Source organism: Peromyscus maniculatus, chromosome 8 (genome assembly GCF_049852395.1).
Source record: "Peromyscus maniculatus bairdii isolate BWxNUB_F1_BW_parent chromosome 8, HU_Pman_BW_mat_3.1, whole genome shotgun sequence".
NCBI lineage: Eukaryota > Metazoa > Chordata > Mammalia > Rodentia > Cricetidae > Peromyscus > Peromyscus maniculatus.
In genome coordinates, this window is record NC_134859.1 from 88,684,278 (window position 1) to 88,695,595 (window position 11,318).

Below are 11,318 nucleotides of genomic sequence, written 5' to 3' on the forward strand. Positions count from 1 at the left end.
TTAAATATTCTCCCCGTAGCCTTTAGTCTCCGTGTCCACACTGTAAAATCAGCGCTGATAGGTCTCAAGCATATGCAAGTTAAAATCTCTGATATTTGGGTTCTTACTTTTGTTATTTTGGGTTTATCTTGGCAATAGGCATATGGCAGTTTGACATCAGCCCCTGCCCTAAATAGCTCACGATTCCAAGAACAGACCAATTATTACTTTGGGTTCCATAGATGGTCACACGGGATAATGAAGTAAACCTAGCAGATTTTCGTTGAATAACCACAGGATACATTATAGTCCTTGTCTTTAGAAAGAAGGGCTGAACTGGGTTGTGAGGAGGACGTGTGAGTTATTAATCACTGGTGAGAGTGAGTGATTGCATCTGATTATTAACAATTGTTTGCCAATCATCTCAGTTGCTTGGATAGCAGAATCCATAATTTCCAGTGTTTTCTGTGGTGTGAAATAAAAAAAGCACATTTCAAAGGGGCTGGGATGTAGCTCAGTTGGGAGAGTGTTTGCCTAGCATGCACACAAAGTGCTGGGTTCGATCCCCAGCACCCTATGAAATTGGGTGTGGATGCACAGGTTTGTAGTCCAAGCATGTTTTGTATGTGGGTAGGAAGATCGGGAGTTTAAGATCATCCTTGGCTACACAGAGAGTTGTGTAGCATGGGTTACATGAGACCCTGCTCACCTCTCAAAATAAAATAAAATAAAATAAAATAAAATAAAATAAAATAAAATAAAATAAAATAAAATAAAATAAATATAAATAAATAAATAAATAAATAAATAAATAAATAAATAAATAAATAAATAAATAAATAAATAAATAAAGACTGTGGAAAGTAAATCAAGAGAGGCATCCAGGAGCCAGATGTGATGGTGCACCTCTGCAGAGGCAGGCAGAACTCTGCGAGTTTGAAGCCAGCATGGTCTACATAGTAAGTTCCAAGTCAGCCAGGGCTACATAGTGAGACTTTGTAGGAAGAGAGAGAGGAAGGAACGGATGGGAGAGGGAGGGAAGAGGGGGGAGAGGAGAGAGAGACCCCGCCCACCAAGAGTGCTCTCCCTGCCTTCTCTTAGCCTGGAGTTCGGCCTGAGCCAAACCATTCCACGCGCTGCCTCCTCCTCGGGACCTGCCAACCGCCGCCAGTCCAACCGCCACCACCGTGGGATTGCGGCGTATGGAAAGAAGAGTCTGCAACGCCGCCAACCCACTGGCCTCCAGCAAGCAAGCCCCACGTCCAAAGCCCTGGGCACTCAAACGTCTCGGTGTCAGAAACGGATATAGTGCAAACGAGACCGAATTAGATGTGCTTGTACATCGGACTGCCACTGAAAAGAATCCACCTGAGAAACAGGGGCGGTGCAGGAGGTGGGTGAATGGCATGCGGCGTGCAGTGGTTGGAGGAGAACAGGTGGAGAAGCTGCCGCTGTGAGTGCCCCAGGGACAGCTCCAAAAGAAGGGAGGAAGTTGTTACCGGTAGAGAGAACGTCTCAGCCCGAGATGTGGATTCTTAAAGCTGTTTTTATGGTGGCTGCAGAGATGGCTCAGTGGTTAAGAGTCCTTACTGATCTCAGAGAACCCGGGTCCAGTTCCCAGAATCCAGCTGGTGGTTCAACCATCAGTAACTCCACTTCGGGGGATCTACCACCCACTTCAGAACTCCAAGCATGCGCACTGTGCACATATATGCATGCATACACACACACACACACACACACACACACACACACACACACACACACACTCATACACGTAAGTCTTTTTAAAAGTTTTTATGACCCGGGCGATGGTGGTGCACACCTTTAAATCTCAGGAGGCAGAGGCAGGCGGATCTCTGTGAGTTTGAGGCCACCTTGGTTTACGAAGTGAGTTTTCCAGGACAGCCAGGACTACACAGAGAAACCCTGTCTCGAAAAACAAAAACAAAGTTGTTTTTATGGATATTTATAAGGTGGGTGCCATTGGTATGTTCATGCCAGGGCCAAGCTTCCCTTGCGCCTGCAGAAGCAACAATCACTTGCAGGTGTGGTGGGTTCCCTGTTTCCTCCAGGTCTGTTGGCCACCGCGAGGGTGAAAGGGCGGAAGTGACGACAGAGACAGCTTCAGCGAGTCAGCTCAACTTTATTCCAGAGTGTAGAGGACATGTAGGATTGGGGTACTGGGGCAAACCCTAGTTTACATTAGGTGGCACTCTCCTGTCATAACGCTGGGTTAGCGGCAGCAGGGCCCTACGGAAATGGCTAGAGCTATTACTTAAGTACCACGTGGGCAGCGGGGGAAGCGCGTCGGCAGGGAGCTGTGAGACATCCTCCAGATAAGGCTGGGAAGAGAGCAGGAAGCCCGCTGGGAGGAGGGAGGGAGTCTTTTGTATTGTGCGGTTCGCGGGGTGGGGCGCTGCTAAGCTATGGTAGACTGCAACCTCTGACCAGAGGGGCCTCCCAACATGCAGGGTGTTCCTAAACACACGCACGCGCGCGCGCACACACACACACGCACGCACGCGCACGCACACGCACGCACGGAGGAAGGGAGGGGAAGAGGGAGGCAGGGGGAGGGGGAGAGGAGAGAAGAGATTAAGCAGCCCTGGAGAAATTATTTAGTTGTGACTCAATTCCCTGTAAAATGGAGATTATTAATTTTTTTTAGATTTATTTATTATGTATACAGTATTCTGCCTGTATGTATCTCTGCCGGCCAGAAGAGGGCATCAGATCTCATTACAGATGGTTGTGAGCCACCATGTGGTTGCTGAGAATTGAACTTGGGTCCTCTGGAAGAGCAGCCAGTGCTCTTACCCTCTGAGCCATCTCTCCAGGCTAGAAATTATTTTTTTTTGTTTTGTTTTGTTTTTTCAAGACAAGGTTTCTCTTTGTAGCCCTGGCTGTCCTGGTCTGTAGACCAGGCTGGCCTTGCACTCACAGAGATCCACCTTCCTCTGCCTCCCGAGTGCTGGGATTCAAGGCGTGCGCCACCACCGCCCAGCTCCATTCAGCCTTTTTTTTTTCTTTTTTCTTTCTTTTGGGTTTTTTGTTTGTTTGTTTGTTGTTTTTTCGAGACAGAGTTTCTCTGTGTAGTTTTGGTGCCTGTCCTGGCTCTCACTCTGTAGACCAGGCTGGCCTTGAACTCACAGAGATCTGCCTGGCTCTGCCTCCCAAGTGCTGGGATTAAAGGTGTGTGCCACCACCGCCCGGCTCCATGCAGCTTTTTTAAAGAAGGAAAATTTTAAGAAGAAAACATTCCATAATGTGAACAAACCTTGAGGGGAAAAGAACTGGCCAGTCACAAGAGACTAGCACTGAGTGGTTCTACGTATAGGTAGGATCCAGAATACTCAAACAGATCAGCTCTTTTAGAAAATGTGTGTTCTGGGGACTGAAGTCACCTTTTATCTTCTAAGCTATCTCAACGGTCCCATTGAAAGCTTAGCTTTTGTATTTATATGGGTGTTTGCCTGCATGCATGTCTGTGCCCCATGTGCATGCAGTACCTGTGGAGGCCACAAGAGGGTGCTGGGTCGCCTGGAACTAGAATTACAGATAATCGCTAGCTGGCATAAGTGTGCTGGACTTGAAGCCCAGGTGCCCTGGAAGCACAGTCAGTGCTCTTAACTGTTGGTATCTCTCCAGCCCGGTTTGTTTGGAGACAGTTCCCACCGTGCAGCCCTAGCTGGCCTAGAATATGATATGCAGACTGAGTTAGTCTCAGGCTCTTAGAGATCTACTTGCTTCAGCTGCCTGAGTGCTGGAGTTAAAAGCATGCTCCACCTTCCTGGTGTGTATGGTGTTTGTATGGGAATTGCGTGCACTTCAATGCAGTATACACAGAGGGAATTTGCTACCTCGGAACTGCTGTTACATGCAGTTGTGAGTTACTACCAGTCATGAGTGCTGGGAACTGAACTCAGGTCCTCTGCAAAAGCAGCCAGTGCTCTTAACACTGAACACACTGTCACAGATGAGACATGTCCCTAATACTTCAATATACAAATTTCAACAGTCTTGTTGCCAAGAAGGGAATACACACACAGCATTTTATTATTGGGCTTTTGTTGCTGTTGTTTGAATCCTTGGCTATCCTGGAACTCTCTATGTAGACCAGGCTATCCTTGAACTCACTGAGACCCACCTGCCTCTTCCTCACAAGGGCACCACCATGCCTAGCGTCCTACATAGCATTTCTGTCTGTTTAGAGAAGAAAATAGTGTATTCTTTGCTGTGAAAAGCATGTGTGTGTGTGCGCACATGTGTGTACATGCCAGGGTGCACATGTGGATGTCAGAGGACACTTGCAGGGGTTGGTTCCCTGTTTCTACCAGGTAGACTCTAGGACTGAACTCAGGTCATCAGGCTTATGGGGCAAGTGCCTGCACTCTCTGAGCCATTTCACAGGTCCTGAAAGCTTAATTTTACTCCTTTTTTGTTGTTTTGATTTGGTTTTTCAAGACAGGGTTCCTCTGTGTAACAGCCCTAGCTGTCCTGAAACTCGCTCTGTAGACCAGGCTGGCACTTTTACTCCTTTATACACAGGTCCAGAAGCATACACTTCATTAACCCTTATGGAGATAATTATTGACACGTTAGACAAATAGATGACTCTTTTAAGTGCAGGAGGGTGGAAGTAGATACAATGAGCCTCATGGGGGGCACTAAAAATAGTCCTTCTAGGCCCTAAGGGCCCCACCACCACCACTTTGTGGGTTTTTGTTGTTGTTTTTAAGACATGATCTCAGATGTAGCCCTGGCTGTCCTGGAACTCTATCTGTAGACCAGTCTGGCTTCGAACTCAAGACTAGCCGCCCCCTGCCCCTGACTCAAGTGCTGGGATTAAAGGCGTGCACCACCAGCAGGCCTTTGATTATTTATATTTTGTACACTAATTCTTGCATGTTATGATATGCATTCTCATTCTTTAAAAAAAAATGCCTAGCAACAACAACAATAGAAGTTAGTCTGTGCCAACTGCTGTCCCTAGGATTAGCGGCACAGAAGTGAGGGATACAGGGTTCCCACCTTCTGGAACTCATGGGCTCATAGGGGCACAGGCTCAGACGTGCCAACCTATAGGTGATGAGGGGATGGGGATGGGATGCTTTGTGTTCCGTATTATAGATAGGAATCTGTCTGTGTGTATTGGTAACTTAGCACATGAACTCTGTTAAACGGCTCACAGGCAGCGCTGGGGAGAAAGAGGCAGGCGAATCTCTGAGTTTCAGGCTAGCCTTGTCTACATAGTAAGCCAGCCAGGATGCTGTATAGTGAGACCCTGTACTGTTTATGGGTGGCAGTGGTGAGGGGCGCTTTGTTCTGAGTTAACTCTCTAGCCCTGGTGGTGCCTAGAGGAGTATGGCTTGATACTAGCATGTACTAACTAGACTGTTCGAAGGTGCCTAAGTCCAGGCATCCAGAGAATGAGGAAGGAGTCCGAGGGGTGATAACGAGAGTCAAAATGTGCATGGCCATGTGACTAGAGGTAAAACTGCGCTCTGGAGTGACTGCCTTTGTTCCCTCCTCCCTCCGAAGCTTCAGCTGGAGAGAAGACGCAGGTGTTTTCTTTTCAGGCTATTCATCCACTAGTTTCTCAGATAACGACTTTTTTAAAAAGTATTTACTTATTTATGTATTTTTTAGGTATGAATAGTCTGTCTGCATGTATGCCTGCATGCCAGAGGAGGACATCAAATCCACCATGTGCTTGCTGGGAATTGAACTCAGGACCTCTGGAAGAGCAGCCAGTGCTCTTAACCACTGAGCCATCTCTCCAGCCCCAACGACTTTATTAGTAGAGGCCAATTTAAAAATTCAGTTATTGGCTGGCTGTGGTGACACAAGCCTTTAAATTAACACCAGCACTCAGGAGGCAGAAACAGGTAGATTTCTGAGAATTTGAGGCCAGCAAGTTCCAGACCAGCCAGGGCTACATAGACTCTGTCTTGTCTCAAAAAGAAAAAAAAAATTGTCTCCACTGATTGGCATTTGTGATATCTGGTGGCACCAGCTCCAGTATTCTGGTTACAAAATGGTAACACTATAGATGTGCAAAAAAGGAGTCAGCCATGCCTAAACTGACTCCTTCCAAAATGGTCACTTTCCCACAACTCCCTGCCTCTCTATTTTATAAGCATGTGCAAATATTTTGTCACTCTAAAGCCTCCATGCTTTCAAGGAACTTCAAATTGGCAGAAAAAAAAGATACAAACGTAACTATTAGAAAGTAAGGAGGGACTGGAGAGACAGTGAAGTGGTTAAGTGCACTTGCTGCTTTAGCCGAGGACCCAGGCTGGGTTCCTATCACGCACGCACGCACGCACGCACGCTCGCACGCACGCACGCACGCACGGCTACAATGGTCTGTAACTCCAGTTCCAGCAGATCTGATCCCTTCTCTGGCCTCCTTGGGTACTAGGCATGCGCATGATACATATACATTCATGGAGACAAAACACCCATACATATTTAAAAAAAACTTTTTAAAAATCTTATTCTCGGCCAGGTGGTGGTGGCGCACGCCTTTAATCCCAACACTAGGGAGGCAGAGGCAGGCGGATCTCTGTGAGTTCCAGGCCAGCCTGGTCTCCAAAGCGAGTTCCAGGAAAGGCGCAAAGCAGGGTTCTCAGTTGAAGCTGGAAGAATACGGAATGACGGGGGAGCAGAGGAGCTCTGACCTTGCGCACTTCATAAAAGTTTGTTTTGGATTTACTTTATGTTACATGTATGAGTGTTTTGCCTGCACGTCTATATGTGAGCCATGATCCGCCTGTGCTAGCAGAGGTCAGAGGAGGGCATCGGCTCCCCTAGAACTGGAGTTACAGATGTGCTGTGAGCCACAGTGTGGCTGCTGGGAACCAAATGCAGGTCCTTCCTCTGCAAGAACAGCAATGCTTGTAACTGTTGGGACATCTCTCCAGCCCCTGATCTTGTGCATTTTAGGATTTCAAGTAATGGTCACCTGGAAACTGCTACTGCTCTGTTGATCAATTCCACATGGGAATAAACCAGCTAAATTAAACATGTCTTCACCTACACCACAGATCTCTGCTGATATTTAAGGAGGATATGGTGTGCTTTTCTGTAAAGAGCTATTTTTCTTTCTTTCTTCTTTTTTTCTTTTTTTTTTTTTTTGGCTTTTTCGAGACAGGGTTTCTCTGTGTATCACTGGCTGTTCTGGAACACGTTCTGTAGACCAGGCTGGTCTGGAACTCAGAGATTGCCTGTTTCTGCCTCCAGGATGTTGGGATTAAAGGCATGCACCACCACCACACAGCCTGTGAAGGGCTTTCTGTTAGGGGGGTCTTGGATACGTCGGGTCAGAGCTCCCCAGTAGCTAGGAAGACACTGTATGGAGGTGAAGAAGGGCTTGGCCTGCTGAGGGTGAGAGGCGGCCTCTTTAGCCCGTCTGCCTGTGATCCCTCAGAAGACTGCCTGCACCCTGTGCACGTGGAGAGGACAGAGGGAGCTCTATGCACTCTACATGAGGTAGACGGTGTGGGTGTGAGGAGCGTCTCTTTCAGTCACTCAGATCTGCAGATGTGGGCGAACATTTTCTTCCAGCCCTGGAAGGATGGGGCAATGGCCTATGCTCAGGAGCCTCCCTGTGTTCACGCCGCAGTGATCTGACTAGGCAGCTATTTGGCCAATGACACTCTGTGTCCCTGCCATTTCACAGGTTTAAGTCTAGGTCTGCTTTTCCCCACTCATGGCACACCAGTATTTGCTGGCCCCTGATTCGTTTGGCTGGGGACGGTGGAAGGGCGGCCAGTCCTCTCTTACCAAAATCATTCCTCTCTTTGTTGACAGTTAAAGAAGCATCTTTGGGGAACCCGGGAGCATCCATGAAGGTGTTGCAGGACTGGAAGAACACCAGCACTGAGCTCGTTACTGAGTCAGAAAGCTATTCAAGAAAAAGATTATTGGGGCTGGACAGATGACTCAGAAGATAAGAGCACTGGCTGCTCTTCCAGAAGATCCCAGGTTCAAATCCCAGCACCCACATGGCAGCTCACAACTGTCTGTAATTCCAGTTCCAGGGGATCTAGCACCCTCACACAGACGTGCAGGCAAAACACCAATGCACATAAAAATAAATAAATGTTAAAAAAAAGAAAACACTAAGAAAGAAAGAAAGAAAGAAAGAAAGAAAGGAAGGAAGGAAGGAAGGAAGGAAAAGATGTTCTTAGCTCTTCTTCATGACTTTAACAACGAAAGTGATGTTATTAGTGCCATAAATTACATACTGCCGTACTTCTCAGAGGGAAATCTGGAAGATGCAATGTTAATGCCGTCACCATTCATTATACTACTTTTTTTCCTAATGTACAAGATGTAGATAATACCCTGGGCTCTTTGCAAAATGACAGACTCCTCCTCTAATCCACATCTAATACCTTGAGCTACAAAACTAAGCTCTACTTTTCCAGCAAATGTTAGATGCAGAAATCGATGAGGTTAGAAAGAAAGAGAAAACCGCCATGCTTATGCAGCAGTCTAGCCGCTTGGGTTCCAAATTTAAATGGCGGATATTTGAAAAGAGATGGGAACCTGCCCAGGCAGAGGAAAGCAGTCTTGCAGAGATTGAGAAGGCAGAGAAAAGGCTCCACAGGATGAACAGAGTGCTCCAGGGGACAGGAAGCATACAGAAAAGGCATTTCAAGGACGTGAGTGCCAAGAGCCTGTGGAGCAAGCAGAGTGACCACGCACCTGTGGAGAACATCGCCAAAGACGGGCAGCTCAGGAGCCCACCCACAACAGAGCTGCAGCAGCTCCATCCGGGGCAGAAGCTCAGGAAGTCAGGGGGAAATTCCTTCCACTCAGAGCCCTTGCTCCCAAAGGAACACAGGGAGGCAGTGTCTTTTCCCCCAGAACAGTCCCTGGTGGACGAGGCTCCCACTACAAAGTCTCTACCTGAGTTCATAGACAGACGAAAAGACTTGTCTTACACCATTTATGTTTTAGAAAGTGCAAATGCCAATGTGAAAAGAACGAAGGGGTCTAATCCTAATTTACAGTCTGAAGAGAGACATCGAAACCTTAGGAAGAAAAAATCTCATTTCCAGTTGATTGCAAAGAAGCCAGCATCCTCTGCAGTGAGGAGCCTGGTAAATTCCCCTGCGGGAAGGGTCTTTTCATCTTTAGGAGACCCGAGTTATGCAGGAAAGCCTTTTTTAGAACTATATCTTGCTTCAGAACCTTCTACAGAAAAAAACCTTGAAGAAAATCAGATTGTAACAGATAATACTGAAGAAAACATCCTCAAACCAACCATCACTGTGCCTTAAGAAGCTGCATCAGAAAATGCACCTCCTGAGAATCCTGCTATGGATCATTTTTTTTTTTTAATTTTATTTTTCTGCTACGGATTCTAATGTGCCTGCATTCAATTTAATTCCAACTGTTCAGCATATCAGCCAGCCACATTGAGACTTCATCTTGGGGTCTGACTCACATGACCATTTCAAAGAATTTGCTTACCCACTGCTGATGTCACCAGGTGATCACTTTGAATCTCATCTAAACCAGCAGCTGCGGCCCCTCAACCCAACAACGATGTGAGGAGGCTTATTTCTCATGTTATCATATGGACCGCTCTGACTCCCACGTGCAACTGTCCTGTGCCAAGCTCTTCTCCAGGATGTGCCTCCTGATGAAGCTTCTCAGTGAGCAACAGGAATTCAAGTTGTCCAGGACTGACTGGGATACAGAGCAGTGGAAAACCGAGAACTACATCAATGAGAGCACAGAAGCCCAAGGTGAACAGAAGGGTCTGGAAACAAGTAAGAACAGCTCTGACACGTGAGGCCTCAACCTCCCCATTGTTTGGGAGACATGAGCTAACCTGCCAGGCTTAAGAAAGGGTTTTGAATAATTAGCTTATATCCTTCACATCTCTTAGTTACTAAACAAAATGTGTCCTTTTACCTTTTTAGCTCACAAAAGAGGTTCCAGGGCACAGCTATAACAACAAACTCATCTGTGACTGTAGCAGTAGCGACAGTTTTGTTTATAATTTGCTGTCTCACTTAAGGACAATTCAGGCCGATGTCAAAATATATCCAGAGCTGACAGTTCAGAAAGAAAAATTCACACTTTGAAATGATGTTTCCAAAGAGGACTCCATCCTCTCCAGTGAGAAGCCTCGGAAGTTCCCTTCAGGAGGGGCCTTTTCATCTTTAGGAGACATGAGTTCCCTGGAGAATTCTTTGTCAGAATTATATCTTCTTTCAGAACCTACTAAAGCCGTGGTTCTCAACCTTCCTAATGCTGTGGCCTCTGACTACAGTTCCTCGTCTGCAGTGACCCCCTGCCGTAAAGTTATTTTAGTTATTACTTCATAACTGTAATGTTGCTGTTATGAATCGTAATATAAATATCTGATATGCAAGATATCTGATATGTGACCCCTGTGAAAGTGAAAGTCTTCTGAACCCCAAAGGGGTCACAACCCACAGGCTGAGAACCCCTCCTCTAGAGACAGCATTCCTGTAGAAAAACCAGGCTGCTTCCGATACTTTTGAAACCTGAAAAAGATGGGAGAGAACAGGGTGAAGCAGAATTCACGGCTTCCCTTCTGTTTTCTAGGTAGGAGTTTTCTGACTCAGGAGAACCCTGAGGCTTGGGGATTTGTACAGACCTCTGCATGCCAACATGAGAAAAAATGCAGCTCAGAATCTACAAGGCAAGGAGTCCTCGAGAGAGGAGGAGATTGTCAATAAGGATGCAGGGGAAATGGCTGGGGTGATCAAACATTCCTAGCTAAAATGAAGAGCTAAGGACAAGCTTATTTGGTCCATCTAAGGTTAAAAGTTCTGGTATTACTTACAAAGAGCTGACAGAGACTCCCGGGAGCAGCAGCCCCTCAGTGGGAAGAGAGGGGAGCTCCTGAGGAAAGAGGCTAACTTGGCCAAGTCACCCCATCCTGTAAGTTTTTATTCCTCCGTCATATGAAAAATATTAATAAATTTATTTTTAATAGATTCGTGAGAATTAAAAGCCTTTTGTAAATAAAAGAATGTGTGGGAGCTGAGAATGTGCCTACTGATCACAGAAATGCTGCCATTCTGCTGATAAGAAGCCTGGTCCCAGTCAGGGATGGTCAGCAGCCTTGGTCCCCAGAGGAGCAGTGTGCCTGGGGAACCACTGGCCTGTGTGGCTGGCGATGGCTCCAAGCGGAGCGAGTGGCTCTCTAGCCCTCACCCGCCTCCCGAAAGCTCCTTCTGAGCACGGATATCGGATATCCAGTGTTTCTCCGTGTGTCAATGTCAGTCAGAAACTTAAAGGACAAGAACGCAGAGCGTGAAGACGTGGGAAGCAGTGGAGGTCAC

The 11,318-nt window shown here is 46.8% G+C and overlaps 1 long non-coding RNA gene across 1 annotated transcript; it reads left to right on the forward strand.

The window, feature by feature from the left end:
• Nucleotides 1-1,168: 1,168 nt before the first annotated feature.
• On the forward strand, nt 1,169-10,970 carry LOC143274440 (uncharacterized). The gene is made up of 2 exons (XR_013053085.1): nt 1,169-1,372; nt 7,798-10,970. It is a non-coding gene; the product is annotated as an uncharacterized LOC143274440 (long non-coding RNA).
• The last annotated feature ends 348 nt before the right edge of the window (nt 10,971-11,318 follow it).